General features: G+C 39.5%; 4 non-coding genes across 4 annotated transcripts; all 4 read left to right on the top strand.

Annotated features, from left to right (window-relative positions):
* The first annotated feature begins 4,764 nt into the window (after positions 1-4,764).
* Positions 4,765-4,837, top strand: TRNAV-GAC (transfer RNA valine (anticodon GAC)). The gene has a single exon. It is a non-coding gene; the product is annotated as a tRNA-Val (tRNA).
* Positions 4,838-12,148: 7,311 nt separating this feature from the next.
* Positions 12,149-12,221, top strand: TRNAV-AAC (transfer RNA valine (anticodon AAC)). The gene has a single exon. It is a non-coding gene; the product is annotated as a tRNA-Val (tRNA).
* Positions 12,222-15,099: 2,878 nt separating this feature from the next.
* On the top strand, positions 15,100-15,172 carry TRNAV-AAC (transfer RNA valine (anticodon AAC)). Its single transcript has one exon. It is a non-coding gene; the product is annotated as a tRNA-Val (tRNA).
* Positions 15,173-16,575: 1,403 nt separating this feature from the next.
* On the top strand, positions 16,576-16,648 carry TRNAV-AAC (transfer RNA valine (anticodon AAC)). The gene has a single exon. It is a non-coding gene; the product is annotated as a tRNA-Val (tRNA).
* The last annotated feature ends 2,954 nt before the right edge of the window (positions 16,649-19,602 follow it).

Below are 19,602 nucleotides of genomic sequence, written 5' to 3'. Positions count from 1 at the left end.
CTGAATGTCACACAGAATGAACAGCACCCCATAATTTAGGAAATTATACCAGAATTCAATCATACTACACCTATGTGGTATAATGAGACACAAGGTGGGAAAGGACTATCTCTGGATTCTGATTTTACTAAGTGACCAACCATCCAAGATGGACCCCTAATGAAGTACTAGGAAATGGGGACCCTGGATACCTCGATGTGTGTAGGATAACACCCTCAGACAGTCATTGTAAATAATCAAATTCTTTTATCAATTTGAGTCCAGATTCAGATCATTAAATGTCAGTAAGGATCCCTCTCTATTACAGTGGCAGAGGTCAACAAAGCTCACAGCTGGTGTTTCTGTAGTGTAGTGGTTATCACATTCGACTGACACGCGAAAGGTCCCCAGTACGAAACCGTGCAGAAACAAGCGTTAGATCTCCTTTTATATAGGACATGTGAGATGTAAAATTGATATAACATCTTGTAAATAGTTGTATCAACAGGAACTTTTAATGTCATTGCAACACCATCTACCAATCTACCTTCATATATGATTCAACAATAATTTCCATACGCCTCCTGTATATCTTAGCAATAGCTCCTGTCGGGCACCTAACCTCTCTATGTCTTTCAGGAACAAGTCACAGGGATGATGTCAATGTGGTTTCAGGGAGACATAGAAAGGGGATGCGACCCTTGCATCCCAGCTTCTTTATTGAATGGTGTGCGGAAGCGATTTATCTGCCAGGAACCACTCATCATTGTTCTTGGTCATGACACAGGGATCTGTGACTTGCCGTAACTCCCTGCCTAAAATTGAACAAGACATTACCGTTACATCCTGTAGCGGGAAGGGGTTAATTTTATTAGTTAACCATAGAGCAGCAGCAAAACATAACTATGAATTACAAAACATCTTCTTATAAATTAGTTACTAGTGAAGAGAGAATTGAAGAACATTGTTCAACGTTATGTGCATACAGTGTAGAGGCCTCATTAGCGCAGTAGGTAGCGCGTCAGTCTCATAATCAACACTTCCTCACCACTTTCTTTCTATGTTGTCAAACCATCATATTGCCTTGAGACGACTTAGAGGTTGCACTGACAGCCAAAGGCTCCAATGAGTGGGCAAGAACTGATTCATATGGCAATTTCCCTCCTAATCACTCAATGGGAGTGCTATGTTCAAAATGTGTAAGTGTCTGTGCACTTCCGCATATAGTGATGGGAGATAGCTAGTTGACTGTAGTGTCAACTATGGGTGTTCAGGTTGAGATCAGATCTTCCTTAACACCAATACATCAATAGTAAATTTGATCTTGTAACTATACTAGGTCTACAACGGAATAATAAAAGAGTAAAACTTAAATGAAACAAAAAACAAATGAAAAGATCAAAAAATTATGAAAACAAAATACGACAATATTCCCTGTCCTTCTCCCCAGCGTGAGGAAACCACTTTAATCACTGTGAGACACAAACAAAAATGTCTGAATGTCACACAGAATGAACAGCACCCCATGATTTAGGAAATTATACCAGAATTCAATCATACTACACCTATGTGGTATAATGAGCCACAAGGTAGGAAAGGACTATCTCTGGATTCTGATTTTACTAAGTGACCAACCATCCAAGATGGACCCCTAATGAAGTATTAGGAAATGGGGACCCTGGATACCTCGATGTGTGTAGGATAACAGCCTCAGACAGTCAGTGTAAATAATCAAATCCTTTTATCAATTTGAGTCCAGATAAAGATCATTAAATGTCAGTAAGGATCCGTCTCTATTACAGTGGCAGAGGTCAACAAAGCTCACAGCTTGTGTTTCTGTAGTGTAGTGGTTATCATGTTCACCTAACACATGAAAGGTCCCCGTTTCGAAACCGGGCAGAAGCAAGCATTAGATCTCCTTTTATATAGGACATGTGAGATGTAAAATTGATATAACATCTTGTAAATAGTTGTATCAACAGGAACTTTTAATGTCATTGCAACACCATCTACCAATCCACCTTCATATATGATTCAACAATAATTTCCATACGCCTCCTGTATATCTTAGCAATAGCTTCTGTCGGGAACCTAACCTCTCTATGTCTTTCAGGAACAAGTCACAGGGATGATGTCAATGAGGTTTCAGGGAGACATAGAAAGGGGATGCGACCCTTGCATCCCAGCTTCTTTATTGAATGGTGTGCGGAAGCGATTTATCTGCCAGAAACCACTCATCATTGTTCTTGGTCATGACACAGGGATCTGTGACTTGCCGTAACTCCCTGCCTAAAATTGAACAAGACATTACCGTTACATCCTGTAGCGGGAAGGGGTTAATTTTATTAGTTAACCATAGAGCAGCAGCAAAACATAACTATGAATTACAAAACATCTTCTTATAAATTAGTTAATAGTGAAGATAGAATTGAAGAACATTGTTCAATGTTATGTGCATACAGTGAAGCGGCCTCGTTAGCACAGTAGGTAGCGCGTCAGTCTCATAATCAACACTTCCTCACCACTGTCTTTCTATGTTGTCAAACCAGCCATATTGCTATGAGACGACGTAGAGGTTGCACTGACAGCCAAAGGCTCCAATGAGTGGGCAAGAACTGATTCTTATGGCTATTTCCATCCTAGTCACTCAATGGGAGTGCTGTGTTCAAAATGTGTAAGTGTCTGTGCACTTCCGCATATAGTGATGGGAGATAGCTAGTTGACTGTAGTGTCAACTATGGGTGTTCAGGTTGAGATCAGATCTTCCCTAATACCAATACATCAATAGTAAATTTGATCTTGTAACTATACTAGGTCTACAACGGAATAATAAAAGAGTAAAACTTAAATGAAACAAAAAACAAATAAAAACATCAAACAATTATGAAAACGAAATACGACAATATTCCCTGTCCTTCTCCGCAGCGTGAGGAAACCACTTTAATCACTGTGAGACACATACAAAAATGTCTGAATGTCACACAGAATGAACGGCACCCCATAATTTGGGAAATTATACAAGAATTCAATCAAACAACACCTATGTGGTATAATGAGACACAAGGTGGGAAAGGACTAATTCTGGATTCTGATTTTACTAAGTGACCAACCATCCAAGATGGACCCCTAATGAAGTACTAGGAAATGGGGACCCTGGATACCTCGATGTGTGTAGGATAACAGCCTCAGACAGTCAGTGTAAATAATCAAATCCTTTTATCAATTTGAGTCCAGATAAAGATCATTAAATGTCAGTAAGGATCCGTCTCTATTACAGTGGCAGAGGTCAACAAAGCTCACAGCTTGTGTTTCTGTAGTGTAGTGGTTATCATGTTCACCTAACACATGAAAGGTCCCCGTTTCGAAACCGGGCAGAAGCAAGCAAGCATTAGATCTCCTTTTATATAGGACATGTGAGATGTAAAATTGATATAACATCTTGTAAATAGTTGTATCAACAGGAACTTTTAATGTCATTGCAACACCATCTACCAATCCACCTTCATATATGATTCAACAATAATTTCCATACGCCTCCTGTATATCTTAGCAATAGCTCCTGTCGGGCACCTAACCTCTCTATGTCTTTCAGGAACAAGTCACAGGGATGATGTCAATGAGGTTTCAGGGAGACATAGAAAGGGGATGCGACCCTTGCATCCCAGCTTCTTTATTGAATGGTGTGCGGAAGCGATTTATCTGCCAGAAACCACTCATCATTGTTCTTGGTCATGACACAGGGATCTGTGACTTGCCGTAACTCCCTGCCTAAAATTGAACAAGACATTACCGTTACATCCTGTAGCGGGAAGGGGTTAATTTTATTAGTTAACCATAGAGCAGCAGCAAAACATAACTATGAATTAGAAAACATCTTCTTATAAATAAGTTAATAGTGAAGATAGAATTGAAGAACATTGTTCAACGTTATGTGCATACAGTGTAGAGGCCTCGTTAGCGCAGTAGGTAGCGCGTCAGTCTCATAATCAACACTTCCTCACCACTTTCTTTCTATGTTGTCAAACCATCATATTGCCTTGAGACGACTTAGAGGTTGCACTGACAGCCAAAGGCTCCAATGAGTGGGCAAGAACTGATTCATATGGCAATTTCCCTCCTAATCACTCAATGGGAGTGCTGTGTTCAAAATGTGTAAGTGTCTGGGCACTTCCGCATATAGTGATGGGAGAAAGCTAGTTGACTGTAGTGTCAACTATGGGTGTTCAGGTTGAGTTCAGATCTTCCTTAACACCAATACATCAATAGTAAATTTGATCTTGTAACTATACTAGGTCTACAACGGAATAACAGTTGAGTAAAACTTAAATGAAACAAAAAACAAATGAAAAGATCAAAAAATTATGAAAACGAAATACGACAATATTCCCTGTCCTTCTCCCCAGCGTGAGGAAACCTTTTTAATCACTGTGAGACACATACAAAAATGTCTGAATGTTACACAGAATGCACGGCACCCCATAATTTAGGAAATTATACCAGAATTCAATCATACTACACCTATGTGGTATAATGAGACACAAGGTGGGAAAGGACTATCTCTGGATACTGATTTTACTAAGTGACCAACCATCCAAGATGGACCCCTAATGAAGTACTAGGAAATGGGGACCCTGGATACCTCGATGTGTGTAGGATAACACCCTCAGACAGTCAGTGTAAATAATCAAATCCTTTTATCAATTTGAGTCCAGATGCAGATCATTAAATGTCAGTAAGGTTCCCTCTCTATTACAGTGGCAGAGGTCAACAAAGCTCACAGCTGGTGTTTCTGTAGTGTAGTGGTTATCACATTTGCCTGACACGCGAAAGGTCCCCAGTTCGAAACCGGGCAGAAACAAGCATTAGATCTCCTTTTATATAGGACATGTGAGATGTAGAATTGATATAACATCTTGTAAATAGTTGTATCAACGGGAACTTTTAATGTCATTGCAACACCATCTACCTATCCACCTTCATATATGATTTAACAATCATTTCCATACGCCTCCTGTATATCTTAGCAATAGCTCCTGTCGGGCATCTAACCTCTCTATGTCTTTCAGAAACATGTCACAGGAATGATGTCAATGAGGTTTCAGGGAGACATAGAAAGGGGATGCGACCATTGCATCCCAGCTTCTTTATTGAATGGTGTGCGGAAGCCATTTATCTGCCAGGAACCACTCATCATTGTTCTTGGTCATGACACAGGCATCTGTGACTTGCCGTAACTCCCTGCCTAAAATTGAACAAGACATTACCGTTACATCCTGTAGCGGGAAGGGGTTAATTTTTTTAGTTAACCATAGAGCAGCAGCAAAACATAACTATGAATTACAAAACATCTTCTTATAAATTAGTTAATAGTGAAGATAGAATTGAAGAACATTGTTCAACGTTATGTGCATACAGTGAAGCGGCCTCGTTAGCACAGTAGGTAGCACATCAGTCTCATAATCAACACTTCCTCACCACTGTCTTTCTATGTTGTCAAACCAGCCATATTGCTATGAGACTACTTAGAGGTTGCACTGACAGCCAAAGGCTCCAATGAGTGGGCAAGAACTGATTCATATGGCTATTTCCCTCCTAGTCACTCAATGGGAGTGCTGTGTTCAAAATGTGTAAGTGTCTGTGCACTTCCGCGTATAGTGATGGGAGATAGCTAGTTGACTGTAGTTTCAACTATGGGTGATCAGGTTGAGATCAGATCTTCCTTAACACAAATACATCAATAGTAAATTTGATCTTGTATCTATACTAGGTCTACAACAGAATAATAAAAGAGTAAAACTTAAATGAAATAAAAAACAAATGAAAAGATCAAAAAATTATGAAAACGAAATACGACAATATTCCCTGTCCTTCTCCCCAGCGTGAGGAAACCACTTTAATCACTGTGAGACACATACAAAAATGTCTGAATGTCACACAGAATGAACGGCACCTCATAATTTAGGAAATTATACCAGAATTCAATCATACTACACCTATGTGGTATAATGAGACATAAGGTGGGAAAGGACTATCTCTGGATTCTGATTTTACTAAGTGACCAACCATCCAAGATGGACCCCTAATGAAGTACTAGGAAATGGGGACCCTGGATACCTCGATGTGTGTAGGATAACACCCTCAGACAGTCAGTGTAAATAATCAAATCCTTTTATCAATTTTAGTCCAGATACAGATCATTAAATGTCAGTAAGGATCCCTCTCTATTACAGTGGCAGAGGTCAACAAAGCTCACAGCTGGTGTTTCTGTAGTGTAGTGGTTATCACATTCGCCTAACATGCGAAAGATCCCCGGTTCAAAACCAGACAGAAACAAGAATTAGATCTCCTTTTATATAGGACATGTGAGATGTAGAATTGATATAACATCTTGTAAATAGTTGTATCAACGGGAACTTTTAATGTCATTGCAACACCATCTACCTATCCACCTTCATATATGATTTAACAATCATTTCCATACGCCTCCTGTATATCTTAGCAATAGCTCCTGTCGGGCACCTAACCTCTCTATGTCTTTCAGGAACAAGTCACAGGGATGATGTCAATGAGGTTTCAGGGAGACATAGAAAGGGGATGCGACCATTGCATCCCAGCTTCTTTATTGAATGGTGTGCGGAAGCCATTTATCTGCCAGGAACCAGTCATCATTGTTCTTGGTCATGACACAGGCATCTGTGACTTGCCGTAACTCCCTGCCTAAAATTGAACAAGACATTACCGTTATATCCTGCAGCTGGAAGGGGTTAATTTTATTAGTTAACCATAGAGCAGCAGCAAAACATAACTATGAATAACAAAACATCTTCTTATAAATTAGTTAATAGTGAAGATAGAATTGAAGAACATTGTTCAACGTTATGTGCATACAGTGAAGCAGCCTCGTTAGCACAGTAGGTAGCGCGTCAGTCTCATAATCAACACTTCCTCACCACTGTCTTTCTATGTTGTCAAACCAGCCATATTGCTATGAGACGACGTAGAGGTTGCACTGACAACCAAAGGCTCCAATGAGTGGGCAAGAACTGATTCATATGGCTATTTCCCTCCTAGTCACTCAATGGGAGTGCTGTGTTCAAAATGTGTAAGTGTCTGTGCACTTCCGCATATAGTGATGGGAGATAGCTAGTTGACTGTAGTGTCAACTATGGGTGTTCAGGTTGAGATCAGATCTTCCTTAACACCAATACATCAATAGTAAATTTGATCTTGTAACTATACTAGGTGTACAACAGAATAATAAAAGAGTAAAACTTAAATGAAACAAAAAACAAATGAAAAGATCAAAAAATTATGAAAACAAAATACGACAATATTCCCTGTCCTTTTCCCCAGCGTGAGGAAACCACTTTAATCACTGTGAGACACATACAAAAATGTCTGAATGTCACACAGAATGAACGGCACCCCATAATTTAGGAAATTATACCAGAATTCAATCATACTACACCTATGTGGTATAATGAGACACAAGGTGGGAAAGGACTATCTCTGGATTCTGATTTTACTAAGTGACCAACCATCCAAGATGCACCCCTAACGAAGTACTAGGAAATGGGGACCCTGGATACCTCGATGTGTGTAGGATAACACCCTCAGACAGTCAGTGTAAATAATCAAATCCTTTTATCAATTTGAGTCCAGATACAGATCATTAAATGTCAGTAAGGATCCCTCTCTATTACAGTGGCAGAGGTCAACAAAGCTCACAGCTGGTGTTTCTGTAGTGTAGTGGTTATCACATTCGCCTAACACGCGAAGGGTCCCCGGTTTAAAACCAGACAGAAACAAGAAGTAGATCTCCTTTTATATAGGACATGTGAGATGTAGAATTGATATAACATCTTGTAAATAGTTGTAACAACGGGAACATTTAATGTCATTGCAACACCATCTACCTATCCACCTTCATATATGATTTAACAATCATTTCCATACGCCTCCTGTATATCTTAGCAATAGCTCCTGTCGGGCACCTAACCTCTCTATGTCTTTCAGAAACAAGTCACACGGATGATGTCAATGAGGTTTCAGGGAGACATAGAAAGGGGATGCGACCATTGCATCCCAGCTTCTTTATTGAATGGTGTGCGGAAGCCATTTATCTGCCAGGAACCACTCATCGTTGTTCTTGGTCATGACACAGGCATCTGTGACTTGCCGTAACTCCCTGCCTAAAATTGAACAAGACATTACCGTTACATCCTGTAGCGGGAAGGGGTTAATTTTATTAGTTAACCATAGAGCAGCAGCAAAACATAACTATGAATTACAAAACATCTTCTTATAAATTAGTTAATAGTGAAGATAGAATTGAAGAACATTGTTCAACATTATGTGCATACAGTGAAGCGGCCTCGTTAGCACAGTAGGTAGCACGTCAGTGTCATAATCAACACTTCCTCACCACTGTCTTTCTATGTTGTCAAACCAGCCATATTGCTATGAGACGACTTAGAGGTTGCACTGACAGCCAGAGGCTCCAATGAGTGGGCAAGAACTGATTCATATGGCTATTTCCCTCCTAGTCACTCAATGGGAGTGCTGTGTTCAAAATGTGTAAGTGTCTGTGCACTTCCGCATATAGTGATTAGAGATAGCTAGTTGACTGTAGTGTCAACTATGGGTGTTCAGGTTGAGATCAGATCTTCCTTAACACCAATACATCAATAGTAAATTTGATCTTGTAACTATACTAGGTCTACAACGGAATAATAAAAGAGTAAAACTTAAATGAAACAAAAAACAAATGAAAAGATTAAAAAAATTATGAAAACGAAATACGACAATATTCCCTGTCCTTCTCCCCAGCGTGAGGAAACCACTTTAATCACTGTGAGACACATACAAAAATGTCTGAATGTCACACAGAATGAACGGCAACCCATAATTTAGGAAATTTTACCAGAATTCAATCATACTACACCTATGTAGTATAATGAGACACAAGGTGGGAAAGGACTATCTCTGGATTCTGATTTTACTAAGTGACTAACCATCCAAGATGGACCCCTAATGAAGTACTAGGAAATGGGGACCCTGGATACCTCAATGTGTGTAGGATAACACCCTCAGACAGTCAGTGTAAATAATCAAATCCTTTTATCAATTTGAGTCCAGATACAGATCATTAAATGTCAGTAAGGATCCCTCTCTATTACAATGGCAGAGGTCAACAAAGCCCACAGCTGGTGTTTCTGTAGTGTAGTGGTTATCACATTCGCCTAACACGCGAAAGGTCCCCGGTTCAAAACCAGACAAAAATAAGAAATAGATCTCCTTTTATATAGGACATGTGAGATGTAGAATTGATATAACATCTTGTAAATAGTTGTATCAATGGGAACTTTTAATGTCATTGCAACACCATCTACCTATCCACCTTCATATATGATTTAACAATCATTTCCATACGCCTCCTGTATATCTTAGCAATAGCTCCTGTCGGGCACCTAACCTCTCTATGTCTTTCAGAAACAAGTCACAGGGATGATGTCAATGAGGTTTCAGGGAGACATAGAAAGGGGATGCGACCATTGCATCCCAGCTTCTTTATTGAATGGTGTGCTGAAGCCATTTATCTGCCAGGAACCACTCATCATTGTTCTTGGTCATGACACAGGCATCTGTGACTTGCCGTAACTCCCTGCCTAAAATTGAACAAGACATTACCGTTACATCCTGTAGCGGGAAGGGGTTAATTTTATTAGTTAACCATAGAGCAGCAGCAAAACATAACTATGAATTACAAAACATCTTCTTATAAATTAGTTAATAGTGAAGATAGAATTGAAGAACATTGTTCAACATTATGTGCATACAGTGAAGCGGCCTCGTTAGCACAGTAGGTAGCACGTCAGTCTCATAATCAACACTTCCTCACCACTGTCTTTCTATGTTGTCAAACCAGCCATATTGCTATGAGACGACTTAGAGGTTGCACTGACAGCCAGAGGCTCCAATGAGTGGGCAAGAACTGATTCATATGGCTATTTCCCTCCTAGTCACTCAATGGGAGTGCTGTGTTCAAAATGTGTAAGTGTCTGTGCACTTCCGCATATAGTGATTAGAGATAGCTAGTTGACTGTAGTGTCAACTATGGGTGTTCAGGTTGAGATCAGATCTTCCTTAACACCAATACATCAATAGTAAATTTGATTTTGTAACTATACTAGGTCTACAACGGAATAATAAAAGAGTAAAACTTAAATGAAACAAAAAACAAATGAAAAGATCAAAAAATTATGAAAACAAAATACAACAATATTCCCTGTCCTTCTCCCCAGCGTGAGGAAACCACTTTAGTCACTGTGAGACACATACAAAAATGTCTGAATGTCACACAGAATGAACGGCACCCCATAATTTAGGAAATTTTACCAGAATTTAATCATACTACACCTATGTGGTATAATGAGACATAAGGTGGGAAAGGACTATCTCTGGATTCTGATTTTACTAAGTGACCATCCATCCAAGATGGACCCCTAATGAAGTACTAGGAAATGGGGACCCTGGATACCTCGATGTGTGTAGGATAACACCCTCAGACAGTCAGTGTAAATAATCAAATCCTTTTATCAATTTGAGTCCAGATACAGATCATTAAATGTCAGTAAGAATCCCTCTCTATTACAGTGTCAGAGGTCAACAAAGCTCACAGCTGGTGTTTCTGTAGTGTAGTGGTTATCACATTCGCCTAACACGCAAAAGGTCCCCGGTTCAAAAACGGACAGAAACAAGAATTAGATCTCCTTTTATATAGGACATGTGAGATGTAGAATTGATATAACATCTTGTAAATAGTTGTATCAACGGGAACTTTTAATGTCATTGCAACACCATCTACCTATCCAGCTTCATATATGATTTAACAATCATTTCCATACGCCTCCTGTATATCTTAGCAATAGCTCCTGTCGGGCACCTAACCTCTCTATGTCTTTCAGAAACAAGTCACAGGGATGATGTCAATGAGGTTTCAGGGAGACATAGAAAGGGGATGCGACCATTGCATCCCAGCTTCTTTATTGAATGGTGTGCGGAAGCCATTTATCTGCCAGGAACCACTCATCATTGTTCTTGGTCATGACACAGGCATCTGTGACTTGCCGTAACTCCCTGCCTAAAATTGAACAAGACATTACCGTTACATCCTGTAGCGGGAAGGGGTTAATTTTATTAGTTAACCATAGAGCAGCAGCAAAACATAACTATGAATTAGAAAACATCTTCTTATAAATAAGTTAATAGTGAAGATAGAATTGAAGAACATTGTTCAACGTTATGTGCTTACAGTGAAGCGGCCTCGTTAGCACAGTAGGTAGCGCGTCAGTCTCATAATCAACACTTCCTCACCACTGTCTTTCTATGTTGTCAAACCAGCCATATTGCTATGAGACGACATAGAGGTTGCACTGACAGCCATAGGCTCCAATGAGTGGGCAAGAACTGATTCATATGGCTATTTCCCTTCTAGTCACTCAATGGGAGTGCTGTGTTCAAAATGTGTAAGTGTCTGTGCACTTCCGCATATAGTGATGGGAGATAGCTAGTTGACTGTAGTGTCGACTATGGGTGTTCAGGTTGAGATCAGATCTTCCTTAACACCAATACACCAATACATCAATAGTAAATTTGATCTTGTAACTATACTAGGTCTACAACAGAATAATAGAAGAGTAAATTTTAAATGAAACAAAAAACAAATGAAAAGATCAAAAAATTATGAAAACGAAATACGACAATATTCCCTGTCCTTCTCCCCAGCGTGAGGAAACCACTTTAATCACTGTGAGACACATACAAAAATGTCTGAATGTCACACAGAATGAACAGCACCCCATAATTTAGGAAATTATACCAGAATTCAATCATACTACACCTATGTGGTATAATGAGACACAAGGTGGAAAAAGACTATCTCTGGATTCTGATTTTACTAAGTGACCAACCATCCAAGATGGACCCCTAATGAAGTACTAGGAAATGGGGACCCTGGATACCTCAATGTGTGTAGGATAACACCCTCAGACAGTCAGTGTAAATAATTAAATCCTTTTATCAATTTGAGTCCAGATTCAGATCATTAAATGTCAGTAAGGATCCCTCTCTATTACAGTGGCAGAGGTCAACAAAGCTCACAGCTGGTGTTTCTGTAGTGTAGTGGTTATCACATTCGCCTAACACGCGAAAGGTCCCCAGTTCGAAACCGGGCAGAAACAAGCGTTAGATCTCCTTTTATATAGGACATGTGAGATGTAGAATTGATATAACATCTTGTAAATAGTTGTATCAACGGGAACTTTTAATGTCATTGCAACACCATCTACCTATCCACCTTCATATATGATTTAACAATCATTTCCATACGCCTCCTGTATATCTTAGCAATAGCTCCTGTCGGGCACCTATCCTCTCTATGTCTTTCAGGAACAAGTCACAGGGATGATGTCAATGAGGTTTCAGGGAGACATAGAAAGGGGATGCGACCATTGCATCCCAGCTTCTTTATTGAATGGTGTGCGGAAGCCATTTATCTGCCAGGAACCACTCATAATTGTTCTTGGTCATGACACAGGGATCTGTGAGTTGCCGTAACTCCCTGCCTAAAATTGAACAAGACATTACCGTTACATCCTGTAGCGGGAAGGGGTTAATTTTATTAGTTAACCATAGAGCAGCAGCAAAACATAACTATGAATTATAAAACATCTTCTTATAAATTAGTTAATAGTGAAGATAGAATTGAAGAACATTGTTCAACGTTATGTGCATACAGTGAAGCGGCCTCGTTAGCACAGTAGGTAGCGCGTCAGTCTCATAATCAACACTTCCTCACCACTGTCTTTCTATGTTGTCAAACCAGCCATATTGCTATGAGACAACTTAGAGGTTGCACTGACAGCCAGAGGCTCCAATGAGTGGGCAAGAACTGATTCATATGGTTATTTCCCTCCTAGTCACTCAATGGGAGTGCTGTGTTCAAAATGTGTAAGTGTCTGTGCACTTCCGCATATAGTGATGGGAGATAGCTAGTTGACTGTAGTGTCAACTATGGGTGTTCAGGTTGAGATCAGATCTTCCTTAACACCAATACATCAATAGTAAATTTGATCTTGTAACTATACTAGGTCTACAACAGAATAATAAAAGAGTAAAACTTAAATGAAACAAAAAACAAATGAAAAGATCAAAAAATTATGAAAATGAAATACGACAATATTTCCTGTCCTTCTCCCCAGCGTGAGGAAACCACTTTAATCACTGCGAGACACATACAAAAATGTCTGAATGTCACACAGAATGAACGGCACCCCATAATTTAGGAAATTATACCAGAATTCAATCATACTACACCTATGTGGTATAATGAGACACAAGGTGGGAAAGGACTATCTCTGGATTCTGATTTTACTAAGTGACCAACCATCCAAGATGGACCCCTAATGAAGTACTAGGAAATGGGGACCCTGGATACCTCGATGTGTGTAGGATAACACCCTCAGACAGTCAGTGTAAATAATCAAATCCTTTTATCAATTTGAGTCCAGATACAGATCATTAAATGTCAGTAAGGATCCCTCTCTATTACAGTGGCAGAGGTCACCAAAAGCTCACAGCTGGTGTTTCTGTAGTGTAGTGGTTATCACATTCGCCTAACACGCAAAAGGTCCCCGGTTCAAAAACGGACAGAAACAAGAATTAGATCTCCTTTTATATAGGACATGTGAGATGTAGAATTGATATAACATCTTGTAAATAGTTGTATCAACGGGAACTTTTAATGTCATTGCAACACCATCTACCTATCCAGCTTCATATATGATTTAACAATCATTTCCATACGCCTCCTGTATATCTTAGCAATAGCTCCTGTCGGGCACCTAACCTCTCTATGTCTTTCAGAAACAAGTCACAGGGATGATGTCAATGAGGTTTCAGGGAGACATAGAAAGGGGATGCGACCATTGCATCCCAGCTTCTTTATTGAATGGTGTGCGGAAGCCATTTATCTGCCAGGAACCACTCATCATTGTTCTTGGTCATGACACAGGCATCTGTGACTTGCCGTAACTCCCTGCCTAAAATTGAACAAGACATTACCGTTACATCCTGTAGCGGGAAGGGGTTAATTTTATTAGTTAACCATAGAGCAGCAGCAAAACATAACTATGAATTACAAAACATCTTCTTATAAATTAGTTAATAGTGAAGATAGAATTGAAGAACATTGTTCAACGTTATGTGCATACAGTGAAGCGGCCTCGTTAGCACAGTAGGTAGCGCGTCAGTCTCATAATCAACACTTCCTCACCACTGTCTTTCTATGTTGTCAAACCAGCCATATTGCTATGTGACGACGTAGAGGTTGCACTGACAGCCAAAGGCTCCAATGAGTGGGCAAGAACTGATTCATATGGCTATTTCCCTCCTAGTCATTTAGTGGGAGTGCTGAGTTCAAAATGTGTAAGTGTCTGTGCACTTCCGCATATAGTGATGGGAGATAGCTTGTTGACTGTAGTGTCAACTATGGGTGTTCAGGTTGAGATCAGATCTTCCTTAACACCAATACATCAATAGTAAATTTGATCTTGTAACTATAGTAGGTCTACAACAGAATAATAAAAGAGTAAAACTTAAATGAAACAAAAAACAAATGAAAAGATCAAAAAATTATGAAAACGAAATACGACAATATTCCCTGTCCTCCTCCCCAGCATGAGGAAACCACTTTAATCACTGTGAGACACATACAAAAATGTCTGAATGTCACATAGAATGAACGGCACCCCATAATTTAGGAAATTTTACCAGAATTCAATCATACTACACCTATGTGGTATAATGAGACACAAGGTGGGAAAGGACTATCTCTGGATTCTGATTTTACTAAGTGACCAACCATCCAAGATGGACCCCTAATGAAGTACTAGGAAATGGGGACCCTGGATACCTCGATGTGTGTAGGATAACACCCTCAGACAGTCAGTGTAAATAATCAAATCCTTTTATCAATTTGAGTCCAGATACAGATCATTAAATGTCAGTAAGGATCCCTCTCTATTACAGTGGCAAAGGTCAACAAAGCTCACAACTTGTGTTTCTGTAGTGTAGTGGTTATCACATTCGCCTAACGCGCGAAAGGTCCCTGGTTCAAAAACAGGCAGAAACAAGCATTAGATCTCCTTTTATATAGGACATGTGAGATGTAGAATTGATATAACATCTTGTAAATAGTTGTATCAACGGGAACTTTTAATGTCATTGCAACACCATCTACCTATCCACCTTCATATATGATTTAACAATCATTTCCATACGCCTCCTGTATATCTTAGCAATAGCTCCTGTAGGGCACCTAACCTCTCTATGTCTTTCAGGAACAAGTCACAGGGATGATGTCAATAAGGTTTCAGGGAGACATAGCAAGGGGATGCGAACATTGCATCCCAGCTTCTTTATTGAATGGTGTGCGGAAGCCATTTATCTGCCAGGAACCACTCATCATTGTTCTTGGTCATGACAGAGGGATCTGTGAGTTGCCGTAACTCCCTGCCTAAAATTGAACAAGACATTACCGTTACATCCTGTAGCGGGAAGGGGTTAATTTTATTAGTTAACCATAGGGCAGCAGCAAAACATAACTATGAATTATAAAACATCTTCTTATAAATTAGTTAATAGTGAAGATAGAATTGAAGAACATTGTTCAACGTTATGTGCATACAGTGAAGCGGCCTTGTTAGCACAGTAGGTAGCGCGTCTGTCTCATAATCAACACTTCCTCACCACTGTCTTTCTATGTTGTCAAACCAGCCATATTGCTATGAGACGACTTAGAGGTTGCACTGACAGCCAAAGGCTCCAATGAGTGGGCAAGAACTGATTCATATGGCTATTTCCCTCCTAGTCACTCAATGGGAGTGCTGTGTTCAAAATGTGTAAGTGTCTGTGCACTTCCGCATATAGTGATGGGAGAAAGCTAGTTGACTGTAGTGTCAACTATGGGTGTTCAGGTTGAGATCAGATCTTCCTTAACACCAATACATCAATAGTAAATTTGATCTTGTAACTATACTAGGTCTACAACGGAATAATAAAAGAGTAAAACTTAAATGAAACAAAAAACAAATGAAAAGATTAAAAAAATTATGAAAACGAAATACGACAATATTCCCTGTCCTTCTCCCCAGCGTGAGGAAACCACTTTAATCACTGTGAGACACATACAAAAATGTCTGAATGTCACACAGAATGAACGGCACCCCATAATTTAGGAAATTATAACAGAATTCAATCATACTACACCTATGTGGTATAATGAGACACAAGGTGGTAAAGGACTATCTCTGGATTCTGATTTTACTAAGTGACCAACCATCCAAGATGGACCCCTAATGAAGTACTAGGAAATGGGGACCCTGGATACCTCAATGTGTGTAGGATAACACACTCAGACAGTCAGTGTAAATAATCAAATCCTTTTATCAATTTGAGTCCAGATACAGATCATTAAATGTCAGTAAGGATCCCTCTCTATTACAGTGGCAGAGGTCACCAATGCTCACAGCTGGTGTTTCTGTAGTGTAGTGGTTATCACATTCGCCTAACACGCGAAAGGTCCCTGGTTCAAAACCGGGCAGAAACAAGCATTAGATCTCCTTTTATATAGGACATGTGAGATGTAGAATTGATATAACATCTTGTAAATAGTTGTATCAACGGGAACTTTTAATGTCATTGCAACACCATCTACCTATCCATTTTCATATATGATTTAACAATCATTTCCATACGCCTCCTGTATATCTTAGCAATAGCTCCTGTAGGGCACCTAACCTCTCTATGTCTTTCAGGAACAAGTCACAGGGATGATGTCAATAAGGTTTCAGGGAGACATAGCAAGGGGATGCGAACATTGCATCCCAGCTTCTTTATTGAATGGTGTGCGGAAGCCATTTATCTGCCAGGAACCACTCATCATTGTTCTTGGTCATGACAGAGGGATCTGTGAGTTGCCGTAACTCCCTGCCTAAAATTGAACAAGACATTACCGTTACATCATGTAGCGGGAAGGGGTTAATTTTATTAGTTAACCATAGGGCAGCAGCAAAACATAACTATGAATTATAAAACATCTTCTTATAAATTAGTTAATAGTGAAGATAGAATTGAAGAACATTGTTCAACGTTATGTGCATACAGTGAAGCGGCCTTGTTAGCACAGTAGGTAGCGCGTCTGTCTCATAATCAACACTTCCTCACCACTGTCTTTCTATGTTGTCAAACCAGCCATATTGCTATGAGACGACTTAGAGGTTGCACTGACAGCCAAAGGCTCCAATGAGTGGGCAAGAACTGATTCATATGGCTATTTCCCTCCTAGTCACTCAATGGGAGTGCTGTGTTCAAAATGTGTAAGTGTCTGTGCACTTCCGCATATAGTGATGGGAGAAAGCTAGTTGACTGTAGTGTCAACTATGGGTGTTCAGGTTGAGATCAGATCTTCCTTAACACCAATACATCAATAGTAAATTTGATCTTGTAACTATACTAGGTCTACAACGGAATAATAAAAGAGTAAAACTTAAATGAAACAAAAAACAAATGAAAAGATTAAAAAAATTATGAAAACGAAATACGACAATATTCCCTGTCCTTCTCCCCAGCGTGAGGAAACCACTTTAATCACTGTGAGACACATACAAAAATGTCTGAATGTCACACAGAATGAACGGCACCCCATAATTTAGGAAATTATAACAGAATTCAATCATACTACACCTATGTGGTATAATGAGACAAAGGTGGGAAAGGACTATCTCTGGATTCTGATTTTACTAAGTGACCAACCATCCAAGATGGACCCCTAATGAAGTACTAGGAAATGGGGACCCTGGATACCTCAATGTGTGTAGGATAACACACTCAGACAGTCAGTGTAAATAATCAAATCCTTTTATCAATTTGAGTCCAGATACAGATCATTAAATGTCAGTAAGGATCCCTCTCTATTACAGTGGCAGAGGTCAACAAAGCTCACAGCTGTTGTTTCTGTAGTGTAGTGGTTATCACATTCACCTAACACACGAAAGGTCCCCGGTTCAAAACCAGGCAGAAACAAGCATTAGATCTCCTTTTATATAGGACATGTGAGATGTAAAATTGATATAACATATTGTAAATAGTTGTATCAACAGGAACTTTTAATGTCATTACAACACCATCGACCTATCCACCTTCATATATGATTTAACAATCATTTCCATACGCCTCCTGTATATCTTAGCAATAGCTCCTGTCGGGCACCTAACCTCTCTATGTCTTTCAGGAACAAGTCACAGGGATGATGTCAATGAGGTTTCAGGGAGACATAGAAAGTGCATGCGACCATTGCATCCCAGCTTCTTTATTGAATGGTGTGCGGAAGCCATTTATCTGCCAGGAACCACTCATCATTGTTCTTGGTCATGACACAGGGATCTGTGACTTGCCGTAACTCCCTGCCTAAAATTGAACAAGACATTACCGTTACATCCTGTAGCGGGAAGGGGTTAATTTTATTAGTTAACCATAGAGCAGCAGCAAAACATAACTATGAATAACAAAACATCTTCTTATAAATTAGTTAATAGTGAAGATAGAATTGAAGAACATTGTTCAACGTTATGTGCATACAGTGAAGCGGCTTTGTTAGCACAGTAGGTAGCGCGTCAGTCTCATAATCAACACTTCCTCACCACTGTCTTTCTATGTTGTCAAACCAGCCATATTGCTATGAGACGACTTAGAGGTTGCACTGACAGCCAAAGGCTCCAATGAGTGGGCAAGAACTGATTTATATGGCTATTTCCCTCATAGTCACTCAATGGGAGTGCTGTGTTCAAAATGTGTAAGTGTCTGTGCACTTCCGCATATAGTGATGGGAGATAGCTAGTTGACTGTAGTTTCAACTATGGGTGTTCAGGTTGAGATCAGATCTTCCTTAACACCAATACATCAATAGTAAATTTGATCTTGTAACTATACTAGGTCTACAACGGAATAATAAAAGAGTAAAACTTAAATGAAACAAAAAACAAATGAAAAGATAAAAAAATTATGAAAACGAAATATGTCAATATTTCCTGTCCTTCTCCCCAGCGTGAGGAAACCACTTTAATCACTGTGAGACACATACAAAAATGTCTGAATGTCACACAGAATGAACGGCACCCCATAATTTAGGAAATTATACCAGAATTCAATCATACTACACCTATGTGGTATAATGAGACACAAGGTGGGAAAGGACTATCTCTGGATTCTGATTTTACTAAGTGACCAACCATCCAAAATGGACCCCTAATAAAGTACTAGGAAATGGGGACCCTGGATACCTCGATGTGTGTAGGATAACACCCTCAGACAGTCAGTGTAAATAATCAAATCCTTTTATCAATTTGAGTCCAGATACAGATCATTAAATGTCAGTAAGGATCCCTCTCTATTACAGTGGCAAAGGTCAACAAAGCTCACAGCTGGTGTTTCTGTAGTGTAGTGGTTATCACATTCACCTAACACGTGGAAGGTCCCCAGTTCAAAACCGGGCAGAAACAAGCG

The sequence above is a fragment of the Mixophyes fleayi genome (assembly GCF_038048845.1).
Source record: "Mixophyes fleayi isolate aMixFle1 chromosome 4 unlocalized genomic scaffold, aMixFle1.hap1 SUPER_4_unloc_3, whole genome shotgun sequence".
Lineage (NCBI taxonomy): Eukaryota > Metazoa > Chordata > Amphibia > Anura > Limnodynastidae > Mixophyes > Mixophyes fleayi.
Note: the sequence above shows the minus strand (reverse complement) of the source record. Positions and strands in the feature narration are given on the sequence as shown.